The sequence below is a fragment of the Acipenser ruthenus genome, chromosome 11, assembly GCF_902713425.1.
Source record: "Acipenser ruthenus chromosome 11, fAciRut3.2 maternal haplotype, whole genome shotgun sequence".
NCBI lineage: Eukaryota > Metazoa > Chordata > Actinopteri > Acipenseriformes > Acipenseridae > Acipenser > Acipenser ruthenus.
In genome coordinates this window covers 28,782,050-28,809,096 of record NC_081199.1, presented here as the reverse complement: position 1 = coordinate 28,809,096, position 27,047 = coordinate 28,782,050, and positions in this window count along the sequence as shown.

Below are 27,047 nucleotides of genomic sequence, written 5' to 3'. Positions count from 1 at the left end.
AAAACTGGCATTGTGGTGCAGAGTTAAGGGTTGTCAGTGGGTCTTTACATATATTTTATTTCATAATGAAAATAGTCTATCATGTTTTAAAGATTTTATCAATAGAGGTATTAAGTGCTTGTAAATCAAAGTAATGTGTAAATGTATGCACATTGTCTTTATCCAATAAGGACTGAAACAGTAGAATTGTACATTGATTTTTAACTAATGCATCTCTTCAGGCACTGTTAGTTATGTAAATGCTAGGTTTAAACATAATAAAAACAAAGATACAGCTGATTGGCTCCCAGTGACACATGATGTATGTGTTATTGACAAAAACCAAATGGTGAGGTTTATCATATAGGTAGGGCCCTACCAAAATCACTGTACATTTTTGTAAATTTTACGGTCATAACATTTTAAAAATCTTAAATTTCATGGTTTCAGCTATTTAAATCTTAAAATTCATGGTGGTTAACAAAGTATGAACATGTAGTTAAAAATTGCATAATTAAAACCCTGAAGTTAACAAAAGCATGTAACTAACAAAGTAGAAACACATCCACAGAGTTTGTTGGAATTGACAGACAGCGCTGAGCTAGGGACGGGTCTGTAGCTGGACAATATATCCAGAGGCTATAAAATATAAACGTGAAGTCTCTGAAATTACTGACATTATTATTATTATTATTATTATTATTATTATTATTATTATTATTATTATTATTATGTCCTGCAGTGCTTTTAATGTATTTTTATGCTCATACTACTACTTGGTATATATTTGGCTTCCAAATTATTTTACATGATCCTCTGCAGTAATGTTTGTAGCACTTTTCTATTTATTTTGGACACTCATTTTAAAATTTAGGTCTGACGGTACCAGTTGAGATCCGTAGGTCATACTAAACCTGCCCCAGATACCCGTGTCTACCAATTAGTGAGTAGAGCCCAGTTATTGGCTGTTGTCAAGTGTCAATCAATAAATTCTGTCCAGTTCTGTCCATGATGAGCTTTCTTTTTTAAATTGAAACAAGCTAACAATCGCATCAGGAACCTGTAACGGTACATATAACTTAACTGGGTAGTGCAGGGTAAAAGTACACAAAACAGGCCAGATTTCACGGTGCAGAATGAATTTTATGATCTGTGTCACATTTTTCATGGCCATGAAATGGGTAGGGCCCTACATATAGATTTAGGAAGAAAAAAGGTTCACAAAGGCCGTGTGTCATATTGCTTCTATTCTGTATATATTTTGCATCATTTACATTTTAAAGCTATGTTCCATTTGTGAACAAATGGTATGTTCAAGTGTTTAATAAGGGATGGGAAAAAAATGTTTATGTAATACACTGTAATACTCCCCCCAAAAGATTTCTGTCAAGTCCATTAATGCAGGGAGGCTTTTTCATTTAGCTTGAAGACAGAAGCTGACAGTTTGGTTCCCCATCAGAACGTTAGCTACCTGATTCGAAAATCAGGAATGCTTTCAGCTGCTACTTCAAACTACATTTGAACTGGTTACTACTTTGTGGCTGTTCATCACAGAGCAGAATATTATATTTTGTTTGCCTTGATCCAAAGCTGCAGTGCTGGACAAGTTTTATAAATTGGCTAAGAGTTTGTAACAGGTTTCATGCAGATTACCCCATCAGTAATAGTCCAAACTGCAACAGGTCTTATAATATCTCCCTTTAATGCCACAGTCTAAATAATAACTTAATGAACTATATTACTGGTACGTCATTGTTTTGTATTAATGACACTGGAATGGAACACACACCACCAAGTGACGTTTCTAACATTAGGGCAGCTGTATTTTCTCATCATCATTAGGGCCATAACACTCCCGAGGACATAGCACTGAGTCCAGTTGAAGCTTATCACATAAAAGGGCTTCTCAATCAGCACAGATTGATGACAGCATAGAATGATTTAACTTACAACCAGCTGCTTCCAGACTGTTTTAGAAATCACAGTGTAGGTGGATAATTAGCTGCACTAATGGAAAATATGCAGATAATTACGCAAACCTTCCAGCTAATAATAATAAACGATAAAACTGATTGCAACTCAGTGGAGGATGTTCTTGATATTGCCTCCATCAAAGAAATAGTGAGATGACTTGACTTGTTTTTATATGCCTTTATACTGTACCTCAGCTACGCATACATTAGCGGTCCAGTGACACTGTACATACTGGTTTTCATGACTGCATTATTGGAATGTGGTCTGTAACTCACTCTCCATTGTACCTGCTGTAGCTGGTTTTACAAGAACCAGAATTCCTCAATAACCATCTGGCCTTCCTTCACTGCACTTTAGCCCCCAAATACATCTGGGCATTGAATCAAGGAGCATAAGATCTGCCAGGGGATTAGAAACAGATCCATCAGTAATTCTTTACCCAACTGTACTTTCTCAATGTAGAAGCCTAGGCATCTCTATTATCAATGTTGGAAATTTACCTAAATATAGGTTAACTTCTAAAGTCCATAATCAACACTTTTATCTTCAGCCTACCAATTCATGATTGCTGAAGGCCACAGTTGTAAAATTTGGCTGTACATTTTGTTTAAAAAAGAAAACATTTTATACCTATAGTTCTAACCAGGGTTCCCCTGAGGCATGCATCTGGGTGACTAAGCCCATCACAGGCTCTCAAATATAAAACATAATAACTAATGAGATGGTTCACTATATTTAATGATAAAATAAGCTTTTATACCACAGTTACATAATTAGGATGTTGACTCTGGGGGCAACTCCATTAGACTTCCACAAACAATGAGATTAAACTCCTAGAAACAGCCTTTAATTCTGATTTATCTGCTTGAATCTCACATGTTTGATTACATATGCAAGGTGTCTATTTTTAGGTTATAAGAATTGTACAGTACATGTATTATCAGCTATGAAGTGTTGTGTGGAATTCTTGTTACACCTTACACTGAAGCACAATAATAACTAAAGAATTACAAATATTATAATTTTCAAGTGTGTCAATAGGGTAAGGTCAATCCATCATTAATGTGTTTCAGTAAATCAATTTGGGGACTCCTAAATCCACGTATTGCCACACACTATATATTTTCGTTTTTTGTTTTATGTTTTTATATATTTTTTTATTTTTGTTTATGTATATTCATGTCCTGTACAGCACTCTGAAACCAATTGTGGTCTGTCATGCTATACATTTTTTTTAAATTAAAATGAAATATTAAGGTCTAGCATTTGAATGAGGGGTTCACACTAAAATGTTAGGTTACTTACCGTAACCCTGTTTCCCTGAAAGAGAAGATGACCACCACAACATACTTATGGGATATGCCTGCCTATTGGTAGGTATTCACTGAGCTCTTTATATCAGAGCTGCCGATAGGCCCCTTCCTGGAGTGACGCCCTCGGTCCCACCCACCGAGGGATTAAACAGTCAACTCACGGAAGCCTTGGTCTGCTTTACATCGAATCCATGAGGGCGACCGATGCGACCTCGCTGGGTGGTGATCGTCTTCTCTTTCAGGAAACCAGGGTCACGGTAAGTAACCTAATGTTCACCTTCAATTCGAAGATGACCACCACAACATACTTATGGGAAAGTATACCAGAGCAGTCGTGAGGCAGAAGGAATGGCAGCATATGAGGGATGCATCATGACCGCATAACCCAAGTACCCTCGTGCCTAATGAAGGCAAAGAAGGATCTACCACATTAAGGCGGTAGAACCCGGAGAAAGTATGTGAGGGGCTGTCCTTTGGTCCATATCCCTTGACAGGCAAAGAGCTGGTCAGAATGACGCAGAGCTCTTGTCCTATCCACGTAGCACCTCCATGCCCGCACCGGGCAGAGGAAGTTCAATCTCCTATCCTCCTCCAATGGGAAGACTCCAGTTACACAGACTGGTTCATGTGGAAGGCTGTGATCACCTTAGGGAGGAAAGCAGGGTTTGTACGTAGTGACACCCTGCTGCCATCTTCCCAAATACGCATGCAGGAGCTGTGTACTGACAGTGCCTGTAGCTCACTGACCCGCTTTGCGGAGGTGATAGCCAAGAGGAAGGCTGTCTTCATAAACAGATACGGGTCGCTAGTATAGGAGCGCCTGGGAGACTGAGTCAGTGGGGACATGGCATGCAGATATGGCTGCTAGGTACACTTTCACGTAGAGGTGGATCGACCCGCCTCTAACAGATCTTGCAGAAACTGCAAAATAGCGTTTTGCAGTGTACTGACAACTGTGTCTGAGAGTACTAGGGCGGTCCTGTTCAGGGGCCAGACCCACAGCTGGAGTCTGCCTGGTTCTGGGTGCCAGAGGGTGCCTTTCGTCTGGCTGAGGAGATCCATGCGCAGCGGGATCTCCCAGGGCTGGCCCTGCAGCAGCTGGCAGAGGTTTGAGAACCAGAATCTCCTGTGTCTGTGTGGACAAGGATATGTCTGTTCTGGGGCACAGGAAAGAAATGTTGAAGCGCAAGGTGGACCACTCTCAGCTCCCGCACATCTATGTGCAGGGATATCCAGTGACCCGACCAGGGTCTGCGGACTCCTCTGCCTGCCCAGATCGCCCCCCAACCAAAGTTGGATGCATCTGTCATCACCAATTGACGGCTGTGTATCACTCCCATCCTTACGCCTTCACTCAGGTGAGAGGCTTCCCTCCACCAGCGTAGGACTTCCCAGCATAGGCGAGACACGGTCAGCCGACGGTGTCTGTCGTGCTTGGGGTGTAGCTGAAAGGCACTGGGCCACACATGGATCGGGCGCATGTGGAGTAACCCCAGTTGGGTGGCTAACGAAGCTGCGGCCATCAGACCCAATAGTCTTTGACACAACACCAATTGTAGTGTGAACCCTTGCTGAACAGAGCCAGACTGTTGTGAATGGCAGCTACTCTGTCGTCAGACAGGTAGGCTTGCATCGTAAGGGAATCCAGCCAGAGACCCAAGTAGACCGTACTTTGCACCGGTATTAATTGGCTCTGGCATCGTTGAGGGTGAGACCCAGCCTCAACAGATGCTTCGTCACAATCACTGTATGGACCGGAGGGTGTAGACGAATCGGGGCACCGAGTGCAGGTGTTATTGACATGCTGGGGCGCTAAGCACCGAGGCATGGAGCGTCTAAGCACCGAGGGCGCCGAAGCACCTAGCGGCACCTAGCCTTAACCGCATGTAGTCAACACAACCCGGGGTAGTGCATAGCATACACCAGGGTGGATACACAGTATGTTAAGTATGTTGTGGTGGTCATCTTCGAATTGAAATGGAACAACCCTGCAGCAAGAATGCTAATGGTCTTCAAAACACAAACAATAAAGTCCATACTTCTGTAATCAGTATGCTTTTTTTTAAAGAGAATCGCTAAAACAAAGGCATTTTTAGTAGCTATGAATTTTGTTGCAAAACAGATTTTACTAGCATTTTGTTCTTCATTAAAAACCTGTAATAATGCATGCATTAATTCTTATGCGATCACAGCAAGAAAGCATTCACTTAGCTTGTAAATCAAAATTAATATGCAATTAAATTCAATCTTGGTAAAGGACATTTACTCTGTTTGTGCTCCATACTTTGTGCATAGTTGCTGAATACTTCAAATTCCATAAAGTTTGGGTAAGCATTGTTTTTCTGGGTTTTCAGTGATATATCACCCTTAGCTGGACCACATCTCCTACTGTTGGAACATGTGTGTGACTATTAGAAAAATATGGACCTTCAGCAACACGTTCCATTTCCATAAAACAAAATATGTAAATCATGTTAATACATTTCTTTCATCTCAGATATGACAAAGAGCTTTCTTGTAATAACAGAATGAAACTAAGCAGGTGTCATCTGTAATGCTTACAACGCTGTGAATGTCAACAATTGAATGATAATGCATTCTAAACATTAGCATAATTTATAACCGTCTGATGTATTTCTGCATACAAATGCTTGAAAATGAAAGATTGGAGAGATATGAAAAGCATCATTTGAACCTCTTCATAATAATGAAATAATGAAACACCTCTACTGTGTCCTCTTTTTTTCATTTCATTCAATGGCATTTATTATATATTTTTTATATTTGGCTGAAAACTTGTTGAGATAAGTCTTGCTCCAGAAATACGTGTTAGTAAATACTATCTATATATAGTGGCAAAGTGGTAGCGGGCGCTATATAAATTATAGGAGGTTGGGTCTAGAAACCTCCGACTGTGATTCATTTATACTTTGCCTGTTGTTTCTTTTGGTTTTTGGTCAGTTGTACTTTGAGGTGCCACCACTAATGGCCGCTGCTATGTGAAGGTTGTGGTGGATTGCTAGTACTGAGTCAGACAGAGATTGGGTGGGAGACAGGAAGTCCCACCCCTTTTAGGAATATAAGGAAACTGGCAGAACTCAGTAAGGGACCAGGAAGTACTGGAATGGTGCATGTGTTGCAATGAACTATGACCGGTGAGGACCAAAGAAAAAAAATAATACGTGCTTTAGAAAAATACCTGCTTTAGTTGGTTTATTGTTTTAGTGCTGCAATTGTGTATTGTTGGTGGAGAAAACCACAAAGAGTTAGATTTATTATTTTTGAAAGAGCTTGGTTGGCAAGGGGACAGCGCTGACTGAAAAGAAGAAACATAAATAAAATTAAACCCTGGACAAGGGTTTTTAATAATTCTTGTCCGAAGTCCTGTGTTGGTGTGTCTGAGGGGGGGAGGGGGGTTATTGTCACTTAAATGGATGCAGCAGTGTTTAAGAATTAGCATTATTAAATAAAAAAAAAAAAATTTATAGGCCACTAAAATGTGATTAATGTGGATCACAGACCACGCCTACCAAAAATGACCTTTTTGTACCACGTCACATGTGGCGTTTCAAAAGGGAAGCCGTTCTTGGGCTGTGTGGCTGGCTTACAGGTTTGTAAGATTCAACTTGACTTGTATGTTGTAAGATTAAACTTGACTGTATGTAACACAGGCATGGATCTATTACAATTTTGTACTTTGTCACAAATTACTTGAAACACTAGTAAATGTTTTATAGGAAGCCACCATGAACACACACAGATAGATATCCATACCCATATTAGCCCAAATAAGGCTTCTTTTTTTAATGAAAATAAGATTTGTCAAGGCTGTTGCAAAAGTGCATATTGAGTACAGTATGCAGTAATGAAAATGGGTAAAACTAGCTGCAGTGGATTGAAAAGGGGTCAAGTATCAAAGGGATTACAAAGTTATGATGCTATTTAAGATCATGGTTATCAGAAAAGCTGATTCATCCAGCAATTATCGTGCTGCTTAAAAATATCACCTAAAACACCAACAGGGAGAAAACAACTGCTATTGAACGCCCACTCAGAGGAAATCATTTTGTGGACTGTGGGTTGTCTGTTTTTTAATTTCCTTGCTTACCTAACAAGTAAGTTACAGTATTTCAGTTGAATTACTATTTGACAAACCTACGGTCATAAAATCGGCACTCACTTTTAAAATTTATATAGAGACTTTAATTACTGTGTGTGCATCATCAGGATACAAAACATAGAAGTAGTTTTACCATATTGGATTATAAACCTGGATTACAAACAACTATCCGAACTTTACTGTATTTATTTTGTACCCCTGATGTAATGGTGAGTAAAGAAACGTTTATCTTTCTATATTCATTGCTCATGTTGTCTTATCTGCTTTATATAATGCCATCTTATCAATCCTTATGTCTACTGTACATTGTAATGTTTGTAATTTATCATCTTTGAAAAGATTTCAGTGTTACTGTCTGTGGTCTGCTGTTCTGTGACAGTCTGTGGCCTGTGATCACAGACAAAATATGACAAAAATTGGTATTATAGGCCATAACAGTCCATTGCTAAACCAATATAAACTAATTACAGTATAGATACTGAAGCGTATATTATTGGTAATCAAACACATTAATTTTGGAAATTACACTCACCATGCAGTGTGGCTGATCCGCCACAGGTTTTGGAGGGTCCACAACTCTCCACATTTAGTCTCTGCCTCTGATCAGTGGACTCCTGCTGCCTCTCCGCTGGATCATAAATGTAGGGTTGTGGCCACTGTTCCCTAAAATTAATTGGGTCTTCGACTTCATCTTAGATGTTTTCAGCGGCAGTTGCCATGTGTGTTTACTGTTTCGTACTTCTGGTTTTATTCTGGCCAGCACGATTTGAGTGGGTGTGGCCATACACACAAAATCCATCATATCTCCATTATTGAACCGCATAAACTATTTTATTTCTAGTGATGAAATCTATACAGAAATGTTTTGGTGTGTTTGACCTGCAAGATACACTTTTTTTTCCTGCGTTGTATCTTCAAAGATATTATTCTTTTTGGTATCTCTTCATTCAGGCCAAGCAAACGCTTACCGTAGCTGTGTTGAAAACCAATAGTTTCCAGCATACAAAACTTCCCACTCTGGCTTTTGGTTCCGTCACATTGCCTTTTTTCAGGCCTTACAGGGCCCTATTGAATCTGTGTTAACGAGAACACAGAACCAAAAGAATAACTCGTAATGGAGGTATTGGGGACCCCCCTCAATTCAACTGCTTTTGCCAATCCCAGCACCTACAGAGTGGCAGCCTTTTTCAGATCTCGGATGCTGCCAATCCAGTAACTTATGCAAATACTAAAAGCAAAAGACAGAAACAAAAGAGAATTAAACAGCATTAAACCAAGTAGTGTTTAATGATGTCGATACTTCATGCTGATAAAATGAAAGCTGTTGCTGTATAATATGATTTAGAACACAAGCTACAAATTACATCTACAGTATACAATCATGAATTCACTTATTTCTCATGTAAAATAAATAGCCCACCATGTGTAGACCTGTAGTTGCTTGGCAATGCTTGACACATCCATTGGATCAATAGAAAACTGCAGTGTCTGCTTCACTGTAATCAGAAAATGTAATTTGATTGTACCAAACTGCAGTGAATTAAATCGAATGGAAGCTTCAGGCTAACAAAAAGGACAATCTATATTAAATAACCACCTTTATTAATACAAAATCTTACAGATTTCCAAAAACATTGAACACAAACAATGGTTGAAGAAAAATAAGTAGAGTAAAAATAGTTGGAGCACTGCCTCTTTCTTTGGAGCTGCTGCATGCTAAAACAAAGTTTTTTATTTAAAATAATAATAATAATAATAATAATAATAATAATAATAATAATAATAATAGTAAATCTATGCGACATGTTCATCCCGGTGAACAAAAAATATTAGGCAGAAGAGCATCAAGTATAATCCAGAAAAAAAGATTTAGTTGATTTATAGAAAAACGTGTGTGAAACGTCTGGAAAAACACAGTATATGTATATGGTCCTATTTTATTCTTGTTCATTTCCATAAGGTTTTGCATTCACTGTGTTATAGCTCTGTCAGTCTGTGCTCGTACAACACCTGGGCTGAGAGGTCTCCACAGAGCTGCTCTGGCCATCAGTCCTTATCTCTTCAGTTGTGTCGGTATTCTTTCTTTGGCACAGCCTTGGGGTTATGGAATGCTCTTCCGGATTCCATTGTGTCAATGTCAAGCCTCTCTGGGTTTAAAACTGCTGTTTTAGCACCATTTGCGTTTTGAGGTTAACTAGTTTTAGTTGTAGTGAAATTCAAATATAAATATCTTTCTCAATATATGTGTATTGTATGTGTACACGTGTGTGTTTTAATTGATATTACTTGGATGTATAATTGTATTTGAGTGGTCTACTTGGGTCTCTCTTTGTACAGTACACCCTCTTTATAACGCCCTTCATTATAACGAACCTTCGGCTATAACGAACCTGGTCCTTGGACCCTAAATATAAAAATATAAGAGTTAATTTAAACACACACTGTCAACATCCCGGTCTGTATGCACGGGATGCCACCTCTGCAGTGAAGTCAACTCGTGTGTCTTAATAAATACATTCTGTGTAACTACGCCTCCGAAACGAAAATTATTTTATGTTGTAACAAGGCTGGAAACTATTGATTGTTTGGGGAAGGGGGGGGGTTCCTGTGTGACGTTTAGAGACAGTCATATGGAATGAAATTTAGTTAATAACAATAACTAAATCCTGAAAATAACAATGTCCTTCTCCCATGAAAGAACAGAGTACGCATCACCAATGCAGCAGTCCCGAAGCGATGCAAGATCGTCCCAGCATTCATTATCGAAAAACACACATACCTCAATAGAACTTTTATGGGGCGCCATTTGTGTCATGCACCGTTTCGTCCACAAAAGGGCTTTTGTGCACAAAATACATTACAACATGCATTTCATCCCAGAAAATGAAAAACAAATGTATTTAATTTCGTCTACAAACGGCAAAAGACAGTTTTCATTTTGTGGACAAAAAGGTACGTTTTCATTTTGTGGACAAAATACACTTTTTCCTTTGATCATTTTGTGGACATAATGAATAGTCAAGTATACAGTCTGTCCACGAAAAGCAAAGTAAGTTTTAAGTTTCGTCCACAAAATTATTTAACATAATTATCATTGTGTGGGACAAAATGCGTATTCTGTGGGAAGAAATGCGTATTCTGTGCACGAAATGCACTTTAGTTCGGAAACCGATTTCGTGGTACGAAATGCACTTTCGTGGGTCACATGACTCTATTTTTGACATCATCATGGCGCACTCTCACAATTGTCGCCCAATATGCAGACTGCTTTGTAACTTGCATGCTTTTTCTATGGAAGTATGGTAATATCCCAGACAGTAACTATGGCTGACGCTGCCGGTCATGTGTTCATCACTTGGCCATCGCTACAGAGTCTTGTTGATGGGGTTAGCAGCCTAACAAGACTCGTTCAATCATCAGTTGCACCTCAAACTAGCAGTGTACAACAACCTGCTGTACAACATGCCATTGCGAGTCCACTGGTACAAATTCAGCTGTCTGATAGGTAGCGGCCCAGCAGTGAATCACCTCTGCCACGGGTAAGTCTGATTCAACGTTGGCGCTTTTTTTTTTTTTCCTGTGTTTTTCGTCCGACTTTTCTCCTCCCCTTTACAAATTTGATTAACTATTGAGTCATTACTGTCTCAAAGACAATGCAAAAAATGTGTAATTCTGTGCTCTGTTTTGGTTCACATTGTGGTTTTTCAAAATTTAACTTTGCTATATCTTGCAGGACACAGTTTTGCTGTTTATCCCATGTAAAAAAAAGCTTCTGAATAGTTATCTAGTTTACATTAAATAAACTCTGATAAAACTTGATTTAGCGTTTCCCCCCAGTTCACATCAGTCTAGAGACAAACGCAGCTGAATCACGTTTAAAATGGAAATATAAAACCCCAAAAGTAATGACTAAAGCTAAGGTTTGCAATTTTAGAAAAGCAAACTATGAAGGTATGAAACAGAGACTAACAGAAGTAGATTGTAGTAAAATAGAGAAAACATCCACAGAAAAAGTATGGCTGTTTTTTAAAAATGTAGTACTAGAGACGCAAAACAATTACATCCCAAAAGTAGACAAATCTAAATCTAAAACAAAATGGCCAAAATGGTTTAATAGATCAATTAAAAAGAATATTCAGTGAAAAAAGGCACTTTACAGAGCGTTTAAAAGGGACCAAAAACAAAGTACACAGAAAGAGTACTTGGAACTGCAAACACAAGTCAAAAAGGAAGTTAGAAAGGCCAAGAGAGAGAGAGAAATCAATATTGCTAAGGGGGCTAAAACCAATTCCAAAATGTGTTTCCAATATTATAACAGCAAGAGAACATTCATAGAGGAGGTTAAAGGTCTAAGAGACACAAATGGCAAAATCATAGATGAAGAAAAAAAATAGCAAATATATTAAATGATTACTTTTCACAGGTTTTTACAAAGGAGGACACGGACAACATGCCCCACATGTCGACCTGTTCCTATCCAATTTTAAATAACTTTAGCATAACAGAGGCAGAAGTGTTAAAGGGACTAGGAGCTCTTAAAATAAACAAATCCCCTGGGCCAGATGAGATCCTCCCAATAGTACTCAAAGAAATGAAAGAAGTTATTTACAAACCACTAACCAAGATCATGCAACAGTCTCTTGACACGGGTTGTACCAACAGTAATACCGATCCACAAAAAGGGAGACAAAACCGAACCAGGTAACTACAGACCAATAAGCCTGACTTCTATTATATGTAAACTTATGGAAACTATAATAAGATCCAAAATGGAAAATTACCTATATGGTAACAATTTCCTGGGAGACAGTCAGCATGGTTTTAGGAAAGGGAGATCGTGTTTAACTAACCTACTTGACTTTTTTGAGGATGCAACATTGAAAATGGATAATTGCAAAGCATACGACATGGTTTATTTAGATTTCCAGAAAACTTTTGACAAAGTCCTGCATAAAAGATTAATTCTCAAACTGAAAGCAGTAGGGATTCAAGGAAATGCATGCACATGGATTAGGGAGTGGTTAACATGTAGAAAACAGAATGTACTGATTACAGGAGAAACCTCAGAATGGAGCGAGGTAACCTGTGGTGTACCACAGGGATCAGTATTAGGTCCTCTGCTATTCCTAATCTACATAAATGATTTAGATTCTGGTATAGTAAGCAAACTCGTTAAATTTGCAGACGACACAAAAATAGTAGGAGTGGCAAACACTGTTGCAGCAGCAAAGGTCATTCAAAATGATCTAGACAGCATTCAGAACTGGGCAGGCACATGGCAAATGAAATTTAATAGAGAAAAATGTAAAGTATTGCATGCAGGCAATACAAATGTGCATTATAAATATCATATGGGAGATACTGAAATTGAAGAAGGGAACTATGAAAAAGACCTAGGAGTTTATGTTGACTCAGAAATGTCTTCATCTAGACAATGTGGGGAAGCTATAAAAAAAGGCCAACAAGATGCTCGGATATATTGTGAGAAGTGTTGAATTTAAATCAAGGGAAGTAATGTTAAAACTTTACAATGCATTAGTAAGACCTCACCTAGAATATTGTGTTCAGTTCTGGTCACCTCATTAAAAAAAGGATATTGCTGCTCTAGAAAGAGTGCAAAGAACAGCAACCAGAATTATCCCGGGCTTAAAAGGCATGTTGTATGCAGCCAGGCTAAAATAATTGAATCTATTCAGTCTTGAACAAAGAAGACTACGCAGCGATCTGATTCAAACATTCAAATCCTAAAAAGTATAGACAATCCTAAAAGGTACAAAAAATAAGAGGCACTTTTTTACACAGAGAATTGTGAGGGTCTGGAACCAACTCCCCAGTAATGTTGTTGAAGCTGACACCCTGGGATCCTTCAAGAAGCTGCTTGATGAGATTCTGGGATCAATAAGCTACTAACAACCAAACGAGCAAGATGGGCTGAATGGCCTCCTCTCGTTTGTAAACTTTCTTATGTTCTTATGTTCTTATATAATGAGAATCACACCTAATTTAACTCCTGTCACAATTCATACACTTTTGGTGCTGTCAGGTCATTTTAAGACGAGTAGGTAACCACGGCAAAAATCATAAACTAACTTAGGACTGCTAGTAAAACTTTGAGCGTGTTTGTCTCCGCATATGTACACTAGCATTTATATTGTTGACAAATGCTGCGATCACATTGTTTAAAGTGGGGAATTTTCCATTGCAATTTTACGACCTGAACCCAATTTCACACCTAAACCTGATGTCACACCTGATACAAGTCATTTATAAGTGTTACTTTTATGTCTAAACTGATTTTCCATTGATAAGCCACTGTCGGCTTCTCTGTTGTGCAGCCCTGGGTAATGGTGTCTTCTAAGAAATAATGATAAAACTGGAAAGTTATGTTTGCTGAAGTGTCAGAATTTCTGTCAGGGTTTTTTTTATATAAAAAGTGCAACATCCAAACTTTTTTTTTACCATTTCCTACCCTCAGCATTTTGTGGCAGAACAAGGCCTCAAAATACTTCTACCAAGCGAAGAACTGTAGCTGGAAGGGCCCGGGTGGTGATTAGAGACATCGTATGTCTGCCATTTAGTACACCTCAGCAAGAGGATCATTCTTGGAAAGCGCCAAGAGGTCAGGACAAGGAGAAATTGGCTTCTGTGGGGCTGACAGGCAAACTTAATCTGGACTCTACATGGAATTCTCAGGAAGTGTAACACGAAATTTGATCACTCTTCAAAACAACATTCTGCGCAGATGGAGAAGAGTGGGTGTTTTTTTTTTTTTTTACAGGTAAGTGTTTATCTACATGTCTTTTTTTAAAAGTAGTTTCCTGACATAGGCCTACTCCTTATTTCCTTCAGAACAATTTAATTTCAGCTCAACTCATTTATACATTTCTGAACTGTTTTTAGTGTTTGCCAGGTGGAAGGAAACTGATCAAACCCAACACCTCTGTCAGTTTTCCTTGGAATGGTGCCAAAGTCATTAGTCTTTTGGGACAAGGAGCTCTGTACATTCTTAGTCACCACAACTTGCCAGAAAGTGAGGTAAATTAACATTTTACTTGTTTTGAGAACAATAAATGTCTACCTACAAATATGTACAGTGAAGTACTCAAGTGCAACATCTACATTAAACCAAGTTAATATTTTTGTAAATGTGAATAAAGGACAACTTCGTATTGAGGCTTGCTGTCTACACCATTTCAGTAATCCCTTCATTTGAAATAAATGTTGCTTAATACAAATATCTGACATCTTCCTTTTAAAATCTTTGTTTCTGGAACATGATCATGAATCCCCAAATATGGAGAATCCATCTTTCCTCAATTCTACCAATTCATTGACACATCAAATAAATCTTAAATGATGCTAGTACAGGTAAGGGACAGGAGATGTTAACAATAGGCTGTGTGGTCCAGTGGTTAAAGTAAAGGGCTTGTAACCAGGAGGTTCCCAGTTCAAATCTCACCTCAGCCACTGATTCATTGTGTGACCCTGAGCAAGTCACTTAACCTCCTTGTGCTCCGTCTTTCGGGTGAGACGTAATTGTAAGTGACTCTGCAGTCGATGTGTAGTTCACATACCCTAGTCTCTGTAAGTCGCCTTGGATAAAGGCGTCTGCTAAATAATATATATATATATTTTTTTTTTTCTCTCTCCAGTCTTGCATCATATTGGGTTAAGTAACCTGGTCTTGGATGTTAAACTATTCACTTATGGAAAACAAAAAATGTATAACATATACAGGATGACTAATTCCAGGCAATTAAGTTACTGTAAAAGGGGAGTAGTGGTTTAATAAACTGATCAGATGAGGTCCTTTTTGTAGGATTTAACAGGCACAATACTTGCAAAATAACCACATTGCACACTTTAAACACTAGAAAATTCACTTTTCTTGTGGTGCTGTTCTCAGTTTCACTTGTCACAGTAGGTTATACAAACAATGTCATATTTATTAATGTTTATACATTTTTGGTGTTACAGAATGTACTACGTCATAGAACTCCTGTAGTCAGTGCTGAAAGGTCATGTGAAATGTTTATGTACAGTACATTATTTCTAATGGAGAGGTTAGTTGGTATAGCTCAAATGATGATATGGCAATGCCTAGTGTTACTATAAGCATACATTGTAGCTGCAATTGATCAATGAAGAATGTAGGGGAAAGGCTGTAAGTGGGATGGGCTACCAGGAATCCCGCATTTAATTGGCACCAAATGGTTGGGTAAAGAATGTGTAAGTAATGTGTTGTGGGTGGATTGCAATGCAAACTTTTGAAATAGAAGGGGGGGGGGTTATATAATTTTCCCCTTCATTCACCCAGGCTAATTTTATAGTCAACTCAGAGGATCACACAACCCCCCCTCCCCCCGAATCCCCAGGAGGGAGGGCAGCCCATGCCCTCTGACACATGCCTGCCAAGTTCGATATTTTTCACACTGCAGGTCCAGTGTGTGCATTTACATAGCTAGGGAATGCTGACGTCCTCAAACCTGCAGGCGCCTGAGAGGCTGCAAAGAGTCATAGTTGCGTGGTCCTCCAAAGAAATTCCGGCCCACTACGCCACACGGGAGCCCCTGAAATAAAATATTTTATTGTTCAAATCTCATTCAATTGGGTTTTTTAAAGGGTGGGACCCACTGTCTTCGGGTTTTCATTCTAGCTGAGCTCTCAATCACTTCATCAAAATCTTTATAGGTGGGACGGACTGCACTTAAACAGAAAGGGAACCAATCTACTCGGAGAAAGGATCCTTGAGGCGGTCCAGAAACATTTAAACTAGAAAGGAAGGGGGGAGAAAACAAAAAATCAGAAGGGAGACCACATCTAAACAAGGGCAACAACTCAGGTAAGACAACTATTAAATCAAATGAAATTTAATAGAGAAAAGTGTAAAGTATTGCATGCAGGCAATAAAAATGTGCATTATAAATATCATATGGGAGATACTGAAATTGAAGAAGGGAACTATGAAAAAGACCTAGGAGTTTATGTTGACTCAGAAATGTCTTCATATAGACAATGTGGGGAAGCTATAAAGAAAGCCAACAAGATGCTCGGATATATTGTGAGAAGTGTTGAATTTAAATCAAGGGAAGTAATGTTAAAACTTTACAATGCATTAGTAAGACCTCACCTAGAATATTGTGTTCAGTTCTGGTCACCTCGTTACAAAAAGGATATTGCTGCTCTAGAACAAGTGCAAAGAAGAGCAACCAGAATTATCCCAGGTTTAAAAGGCATGTCGTATGCAAGACTACGTGGCAATCTGATTCAAACATTCAAAATCCTAAAAGGCATAGACAATGTCGACCCAGGGAACTTTTTTAACCTGAAAAAAGAAAGATTGGTGTTTAGATAAAGGGGCATTCAGAACAGAAAATAGGAGGCACTTTTTTACACAGAGAATTGTGAGGGTCTGGAACCAAGTCCCCAGTAATGTTGTTGAAGCTGACACCCTGGGATCCTTCAAGAAGCTGCTTGATGAGATTCTGGGATCAATAAGCTACTAACAACCAAACGGCTGAATGGCCTCCTCTCGTTAGTAAACTTTCTTATGTTCTTATATATATATATATATATATATATATATATATATATATATATATATATATGCCAATCGGCTTGACAGAAGAACAATTCAAAACTAATTTGCTGTCCAAAGCTGCCATGACTTTTCCTTTGTTTAGTGTTACTGGTGTGACTGACATTGCCATATCCATAATCGGTTTTAAAAAGACTACACTTAAGTGTTTACATAAGTATAGAATAATGTACATTATCAGTCCCCATGTAAATCACATTTTTTTCCCAGAAAAGTCCATTATTTAGATAAATACATAAATGAGAACAAACGCATTCATAAAAGTTTTTTTTCAAAATTGTACGTTCAAATATAATTTATAAATGTTAAACGCATATTGTAAATTCAACATTCAAAACCAGTCTATAAATCTTTTTTTAAACTTGGTGAGTCAACATTTAGCTGATGTTAAATCTGGGTTTCTAACATAAATCAATGCATTTAATTTTTTTTTTTATACTTGTCAACACTTGGGCAACATTTCTAACAAATCTGTGAAAAAATACATGTAACTTAAATCTTTTTTTTTTCTTTTTTTTTTTTTTGACTTGGTAATTTAGCATTTACCTAACAGATAAATCTGAAAAACATTATCATTCAGCAATTAAATCTGAATTTTACCAGCTAAATCTGAAGCTAAATTAAGCCAATTTGAAGCGTTTGATTTGGTATTGTATGCTGCAGAGCTGCCCTTGCACTCAGAGCCAATGTCTTCACTTCCCCCACCCCTCTGCATACTCAGAACTTTTAAGAATGTGTTTGTTCACATTTATGTATTAAGCTGAATCAGAACTTTTTTTTTTGGTTAAATCTAGAAAAAAATACATGATTTACATTAAACCTAGGAAACACTTGTGTATATATATTTTATAATACACATATTAGTGCTTTATCTTTACATTGTACATAATGGAAGCTGCCATTTCGTCTCTGTTCACTGCAGTTTCACTGACACGCACCACTTCAAACATACAATCCTAGATTGATCGACTAATTTGAAAGGTAATTAGCTATCATTTATGTATTTATTTAAATATTCTATTGTTTAAAAAAAAAAGACTAATTACAGTAACCTGTCCCTGCATTAAAAAATGATCTTAATGTAGCTTGTTCACACTGCATATACAGTACATAAACCTTATTCCCCAACCTTTCTGTTTTTTTTTATTTTTATTTGATGAAGCTGATTTAGCTTGTTGAAAGTCAAATCAAACCATGAAAATCAGACAGCATATTTAATTGCACCTCTGCGTAAAACAGTTCTTTAGCTAGAAAACAACAAGCTCATAAATTCTACCCTGTTAATTTGGCTGGTTCAACAATGATGACAATGCTGTCAATTTTTTTTGTTTCATCTGCTAATTAACCTTAACAGTATAAATCTATCTAAATTGGCATTTGAGAAAAATCACTGTTCCATGTCTAGTTACCAATTAGAATACTCTTTTTGTTGTCTCCGGCAACATTATAAATAGCTAGACAGCCACTGCTGGAGCTGAACCAGCAAATGACAGCCTATTAGCCCTAGCGCGGAAAGAATAATAGGGAGACTGACTGTCACAGCTTACTGCACAACTCTACTACTCCTAATCACACAGAAAACAGTTTATAGATGGCATTTCTAAAGGCATTTTAAAATGTGTTTTTCCATTGAATTATATATGGCAGTTACTTTTTTTTTATTTATTTATTTTTTAAAGGTTGACTAGTTGAACAGTTGCCTGAAAATTGTCTGGTGTTTTCATAGGTTTTACATTCACGTTGCCTATTGATAACTGTGGGGTCCCGCTACTGTACCTGGAAAATGTGGATAGGAAATTAAATTTATCAAACTTATAGTATAGCGGCTGGAAAAGTAGCCTTCAACTGTGTCAATGTGAATATGAAGTCTGTAAAACTATAAGATGATTAAGAAATTAGTTTGTGAGAATACTTTTGTTCTACTTGGAGGTAAGAACATGTATTGCCTTGGTTAAACACCTTTTAAGATCACAGGTTCCTGCCAAATCCTTTTAAATGTTACAGTTGTTTGCAATAGCTTTAGGGTAAGATTTAGAATTTATTTTGAATTCTGTTTTGTGAGGGTGGAAAATCCATTCTGGTTGTATAAAACATCATTATTTTTTTCAATAGTGATGAATTTGTTCAGCGGTTATTTAAATCTACTGGCTAATTTCAATGAAGCACTATTTTCCATGCAAATCATTTTTAATCATTTTTTACAAAAAATGTATCACATTTAAAAGCATAAACAAATGAACATCGTTTTTCTGTTCTACCACATTTTTTCTTTAAATGTAAAGTAATTAGCTGTTAGCTTCAGCACTAACAGATTTATACTGCTAGCCTGAAACTTCAAGTAGCCTTTGGGATGACAGATTGGTGAGTCATAGAATTTAAATATAATGGAAGGGAGAAAAAAAGTGAATTTGTAATAAAATTATAGAAAACAAGAAAAGGCAAACCTGAGAAAAAATTGGCATTTTGCTTGCAAAACTGTGGAAAGCAGTGAGAACATAATTTGTCATGATACCCAGACCTTTAATGTCAAACCTCAATTCAGACTGCAATTTCAAAACATGCTCCAACTCTGTCCTAAATTGTTTAACCAGACCCTGACGTAGTTAATTATATCATTTTACCGGTTAAACCTGGAGTGGAATGGCCCTCCTAGACTGTGATTACCCCTGGTATGAGTTAATTGTATTGTGAAATTGTATTGTATTCGTCACTGTCGTACTGAAATTATACAAGTTTAAATATCGATGTCAGTGAACTAATCCTTTTGGCAAATGAGGGTAAAACAGCTAGTATAAAGCTCTTGTTGACTTATTCTGGTTTGGCCACCTCCTCCACACTGAAGCAGATACTCACCAATAACAAAGCTTGTTTGAATGTGAGAGTTCCACACTACACTCATATCAAAATGTCCCTAATGTGACAGCAGAATAAATGCACAATCAGTACAATTAATTTATAGCTTTTTTTTCATCTCATAAAAAAGGCATTTCAAGTAATTAGAATTCTGCTGAGCTGCAGAGATATGATGGCATTAAAAAATATAATTACAACAATTGGGCCATTTATAATTGAATTCTTACAGAAATAACACAAGTTTAGGATTTATGTTGGATATGAATAATCACTCATAAATCATTATGACAACTGAGAAAATAAGCATATATTAAGTAAATAATTAACACATCAAAGTTAAAATACAACAGCTGTGACCTAATTATGTAGCAATTAAGCTCAAGAACATGCCAAGTATTTTTGCTTAGAGGGGAAATGAAGCGATTAAAATATAATCATTTTTGTATCGTTTTCACTGTCATCCTTATCAAATTTGCTCCATTTTAATATTATTTCAGCCCTGTCACTGCTTATATACCAACACGTCAATTACTTTTTCCAACCATTTTTCAAGCCATGGTCTCTGCACATAAAGTGGTATCCTCTAAGAATTTCAGTTTGTTCTAGGGAGGGAGTTGGGGATGAAGTCTATTACAATTAAAGGTGATGATTTTCTCCCCTAAAATTTAAACTGGTTACATTTCATAATCCATATCAAAACTTAAATTCAGTATTTTTCTAATCTGGCTTTTTTTTTCCTTTTTCTTTTTAATTTGTATGGCAGCCTGTTGATGAACATAGACTCTGCAATCACTGGAGGAGCATTCTGTTTACAGTAACATAGTCTGTGTTTAAGTGCTGTACTATGTGCACTGGAAAACCAATCTATGTTCAAAACAAATACTCCCTGAACAGTTGGAGGAATTAGAGAACCAGCATTGAAAACCACTCCTTAAGTCTGTGGTTAGAAATGATGAAACAGTGTATAATTGCTACATTATTTATTGGATTCTAACGGATACCTTGGGCCCTATTCACCAGACTTACTGACTTCTTTTAAAGCAGTAGTTCATAAAACCTTTTGTAACTTTTAGAGAAGGTTAGATTTACATTATTTTCTTTTTTGTAATCTATTGTGTTAGTATCAGTATCCTGCAATGTCATGTAAAATGCTTACACACAAAATATGTATACTTTTATAAAATGTGATTCTTATAAAATAACAATGCATCTCAAAATAAAATATGATTTATGACTTGTTTGTTTTTTCAACAATATATATTCTACAATGTCATATTTTTTTTCTACCAAAGAGCGTGTATTGTAGAGCACAGTTATATACTAGTACTGTATACTGTCCATTGGCTCTTACTCTGTACTGCCACGTAAAACATGAATGATTGAAACTTGTAGGTCTGTGGCCAAGTTCATTTCATGATGACATTCCTCAATTCTAAAAATACTTAAATAGTTGTGTGGGAGTTTTGTAAAAGTTTGGCTTGGGAGCTTCTGCGGTATATCAAGATGGCATACGTAATACTTTGGTATAGCTGGTCTAGTGCACTGTGCATACCAATCAAATTAAGGTGTAATTCAAAACAATTGTATATGAGTCATTCATCATGGGACCAGCTAAATAAAGTACAATTTATTTAACAAGGCTTCAAAGTCGTTTAAGTTTTGTTAAATAGAAGGTAGGTAAAGTGTCAGCATTTTTCTTTTTTATTTGTTCACACAAACTTAAATACATCTTCAACATTTTTAAAATATATTTTTATAGCCCACATAGTAAATACTCTTGCTCTCTATTGCTACCCACAGCATGGCGCAAGCAAAGAAGATACGTTGGCAATATTCCATAATAGTAAGCATTTTATGTATGTATCTACATGTTGATTATACCAGTGACTGGGCTTTAATTATTTGTGTTTTATGAATTATTTCTCTGTAATTCTCAGAACTAGTGGAATTAAATGTAATTAATAATTGATGTTAATTAAACGGCATTGTTAATCGGCAATAATTCTTAATGTTATTATTTTCTGTGGCAAGGGGGCGATGACTAAGCTCAGCTGATCCTTAGGGGATGTTATGAAAAAGGTTGAGAAACACTGCTATAACTCATTCCAGATTTGTTATAGCAGTGTACACTTTTTTTTTAATAGGTTTTCACTCACACCATCTTAAACATTATCAACTCTGAGTCCATAGTATCAGTGAAGAGATAAGAAAGTGATTGTTATCCTTGGACTGGACTTGGGTTCTGTTATGGGTGTGTTTAAGCATAGAATTGGAACTTAGGTGCTGAAGCGTAAAGCCTTCATAAAATTCAGCCTGCAAAAAGCATAGTAATGCACAAGATGGATGATTCAAAATGCACATCATTCAAGATACCATAGAGCTTGAGTAAACACCCTATATCTTCATCCTCGTTTTCTGATTTTTGAGCTATAAGAGCAGCTAAATAGACTGGATGAATTCTGAGGAAATTAACATTACTCCACAGGCAGAAATAATTGAATGTCCCTTTAATAATTAAAATGATGTACTAAACTATTTGGGGGGGAAAAAAAAGTTTACATATTTTTCTTCACATTATTATTAATATCTACTTGATCCATTCTAAAGGGTATAGTCACATTAAATTTACAATTTAACAAAAAAAAAAAGATACTCACAAATTGAGAACACCAGGGCAATGTGCATCCCTAAGATAAATATAACTTCATACAAAAAAATAAGTTAAATCATTTTACAACTCGCTTCCCTTTCACTTCGAAGACAACCAATACTTTTGGGATATGCTTGCCACAGATCAGGTATTTACTGAGCATTGTATGTCAGAGTTGCCAATAGGCCTTTCCGGGGAGTGATGTCCTCGGTCCCACCTACCGAAGGAATAAGTAGTCACTCCGCGTAGATCACGTTCTCTTTTGCGTCAAACCTGCGAATGTGAGTGATGCGACCTTGCAAGGTTTTTTGGTCGTCTTTCAGGGAACTGGGGTTACATCCGTAACCTATTGTTACTTTTCAATTCGAAGGCGACCAACAACCAATACTTTTGAGAAAGTATATCAAAGCCGTCACAAGGGAGCGTGAGCGGACAGCAGATGAAGGATGTCTCGCTACCAACAAATTAATCTTTGTGGTGTGAGCATGCAACCTCAAGGATCCTTGTGCTTAATGAAGGCATAGAGGAATACCACATTGAGTCGGTAGAACCTGGTGAATGTATGCGGAGTAGCCTAACTAGCTGTAGTACAAATATCAGTCAATGAGGCACTGCTGAAGAGGGCCCATGATGTAACCACTCCTCGGCTAGAGTGCGCGGCCACCCACCCAGGTGGGGGTAGGCCGGCATTAGTATATGCAGTGGAAACCGTGTCCACAATCCAGCTTCGAGAGGGCTTGACCCAGGGTCCTTTCACCATGACAGACGATTAGCTGGTCAGACTGATGCAGCACTCTCGTCCTATCCACATAACATCTCAATGCCTGAACTGGGCAGAGGGAATTCAATCTATGAGGAGGCTGTGTGGTCCAGTGGTTAAAGAAAAGGGCTTGTAACCAGGAGGTCCCCGGTTCAAATCCCACCTCAGCCACTGACTCATTATGTGACCCTGAGAAAGTCACTTCACCTCCTTGTGCTCCGTCTTTCGGGTGAGACGTAGTTGTAAGTGACTCTGCAGCTGATGCATAGTTCACACACCCTAGTCTCTGTAAGTTGCCTTGGATAAAGGTGTCTGCTAAATAAACTAATAATAATAATAATAATAATAATAATGATCCTCCTCCAAAGAAAAAGGAGGGGGATGGAAAGCCTCTAGTTCCATGAATGATTCCATGAAGGATCCTTGAGGTTGCATGCTCACACCACAAAGATTAATTTGTTGGTAGCGAGACATTCCTCATCTGCTGTTCACTCACACTCCCTTGTGAGGGCTTTGATATACTTTCTCAAAAGTATTGGTTGTTGGTCGTCTTCGAATTTGAAAGGGAACAATAGGTTATGGATGTAACCCCAGTTCCCTGAAAGAGAAGACGACCAACAAACCTTGCGAGGTCGCATCACTCACATCCGCAGGTTTGACGCAAAAGAGAACGTGATCTCCGCGGAGTGACTACTTATTCCTTTGGTAGGCGGGACCGAGGACGCCACTCCAGTGAGGGGTCTATCGGCAGCTTTGACATAAAATGCTCAGTTAATACCTGACCTGTGTCAGGCATATCCCAAAAGTATTGGTTGTTGGTCATCTTCTCTTTCAGGGAACCAGGGTTACATCTGTAACCTATCGTTCTGCTTCTATGAGTGTTGACTGAGGGAACAGTATACTGTGGTATAAAAGTGACTGAGATCTTATGAACCATCTTTTCCACTGGAACAGACTATGCTTTTAGGGGTCACTTCAGAACCTGATCTCAGCCATTCAACATGTGAATTTTGAACTTTAGCAAATTGCTTTCCTGTACGATGCCAGTAGCAGACATGTGCTTTGGAAATTGAACACATTCAAATGGAATAAAAACAAGCTTTATAAATATATATGAATATATACACTGCCAATTTGGGATAGTTTGGCATTCGGTGCTAGACTCCCAACGCTTATTACTCCAAAAACTAAAAGATAAATTAAATGTTTGATATGTCTTTGTTGTTTATTTCTGGTCAAGAAAAAAATCACTAATGACGATAAACAGTTGTTGGAGCAATACAAGTAATAATAAAAATACTCAACAGACATATGTATGGAATGTATGCAATGGCAATGGCAGTCTAATAGTGGATAGAACCACCCGTAATGCACAGCTATTGACTTAAATATATGCATTAAGAGTAACGTAATAAACAGGTAATTTCATAATTTACCAAAAGGCTGTCTGTGTCCCTATAGAGAAGAGTTGGTAATTAGTGTCCATATTTGAAGGCCATATCTGGCTGACTCTATAGTGCATACACTAAAACAAACTGTGTTAGCAGTCATCTATTTGGAAACCCTTTAAAAAGGTGATTATAGTTTAGTAAGACCCCAAGAGGACTTTTAGTTAGGTCAGTTTTGGAGTTAGGAAAGAATTTTGGAAGGAAGGTAAAACAAATAGTGAGTGTCCCAAAAATCTTCTATTTAGCATATGCTGCTTAACATTGCCCGAACTAATGTTTTCACAAGGCAGTAAAACACAGAACACATTTTTCATTTTTAATTCAAGTAAAAAATAGAGGCATCTTTAATAAGCATTTAAAGCATATGTGAGTGCCTAATAGGCTATACATATCTCACTGTATGTATTGTGACAAAGTTCTTGACATTGTTAACACTAGAAGGACCGGAGATATACTCATACCTAAAAGCCCTGCAGCAGTCTTTCTGACGGTTGTATTCAAAACACTGTAAATAATATAACGAAAGGAGAACAGTCGGATGGAATTCACTTTTTTTATTGAGTACGTCACATAAATATCTCAACAACCGAAGCATAATATATATGAACATTTATTTTGCAAATCAAAGCAACACAGAACAGAAATTGGTTTATTATCAGATGCGCAAAAGCAACTGAGCAATGCAGATCAACTTAGAACAAAACTTTTTACAGAAGCGCAGCAGCACAAGAAGCTATAAAAAAGTCAAATTTATTTTTCTTTTTTTCTGCTTTTATAGACAAAAGGGTATTCCTTTACCTTGAGTCTAAGGCTGTTCACAATCAACACACATAATGCGCTTCTCCACACGTGTAGTGCACTTTCCACACACTGCCTTTCTGCACAGGGCACAGCTGTCCAAAGTTTTATTTTTATTGCACTTGCCAACCTGGCATTGGCGTCTCTTGCAGCTCTCAGCGGGGTTGCCAGCTTCAGCTGTGGGTACATGCTTGGCAGTCTCCCTCTGTTCCAAATACTTTTTGCGAAGTTCCTGTGCTAACTTTAAAATATATTCTCTCCTTGGTAAATTCTTCTCCGTGCATTCTTTGTAAAGTATCCAGGAGTTGATGGCTGCTAGGTCCAATACATTGTAAAACACCTGAACAGGCCATGGGCGGGAACCAGCATTCACAGAATACTTTCGTGCCATCTGATCCAAAACATCAACTCCATATTTTGTTGCGTTGTAAAACTCCGCGGTCTCTGTCTTTTTTGTTTTTTTCACTAGTCCCGATGGTAATTGACTGATGAAGTGTGTTGAGCAGAAGTACATTTTTCAATGGTTTTCTATGGAGTGCAGTCAAAGTGTTTCAGAAAACTTGTGGTGGAGAGTGTTTGCAGGTTCCTTAATGATGGTGGCAGCTCTCGCCTGATTTTATTCATAGTTCCAACCAGGCTTGTGTTCTTCCTTTTGCCAACTGCACTGAGGTAAGAAATTATCTGTGGTCACATTTCTGCCCATTAGTACCACACTGTCACTCAACCTTTGGTTGGCAGGGCGTGTCTCATCCTTGCCCAAATAAGGGTAACCATTTACTACATACTTGGAATGCACGTCCACTGCTAGCCAGAACTTTATTCCAAATGTATCTGGTTTGTTGGCCTCCGACACCTAGCTTTTGTTGGGAAAAGCTCCTCATCTACTGTGATGTTCTCCCCTGGTTTGTAGCAGGCAATGCTGTTGTCAATTAACCGGTTCCACACCTCAGATGCAAGGACAAATTTATCAGTCTGAAGCTGCGTGCTTCTGGTCGTTCTCAAATCAAAGTGTAAAAATGTCATAATTTCTGCAAAGCAATTCCGCCCCATCATTTCAGAAAAAAAGGCAGGTCCCCACATACTTGACCACAAGCTCTTTAGTGGCATGCTTCTAGAACCATACGCTCCACGGACATATAGTACAGCTATAAATGCGTCCAGCTCCTCCAAGGTCATTAACCATGAATTATCATTTAGTTGTCGGTGGGCTTCAGTTTCAGTAAGTTTTGATGTGGCGAAGCACTGGCTCATTGATCAATAAGCGGAAAGCACTCAATACGCTTTCATCGTCGATATTCCGTTTTGCATGTGAAGTGGGTCCTGGAGTCTCCTTCATAATATTTTGTGCAGCAGTTCTTGGGGTGTTCACAGAAGCATTTACAAAGTCCCAAACTGTACCATCATGACCAACCTCTTGAGCAGCGGCTGGCACTGGTGCAGGTACAGACGCAGAAGCGGGGGCTGGCACTGGTGCAGGTATCATCTTCTGCACCGCTGTGTGAGTCCAGATCTTTTTCTAGATGTTCCCGATGAAGTGCTAGGTCATTTCATACT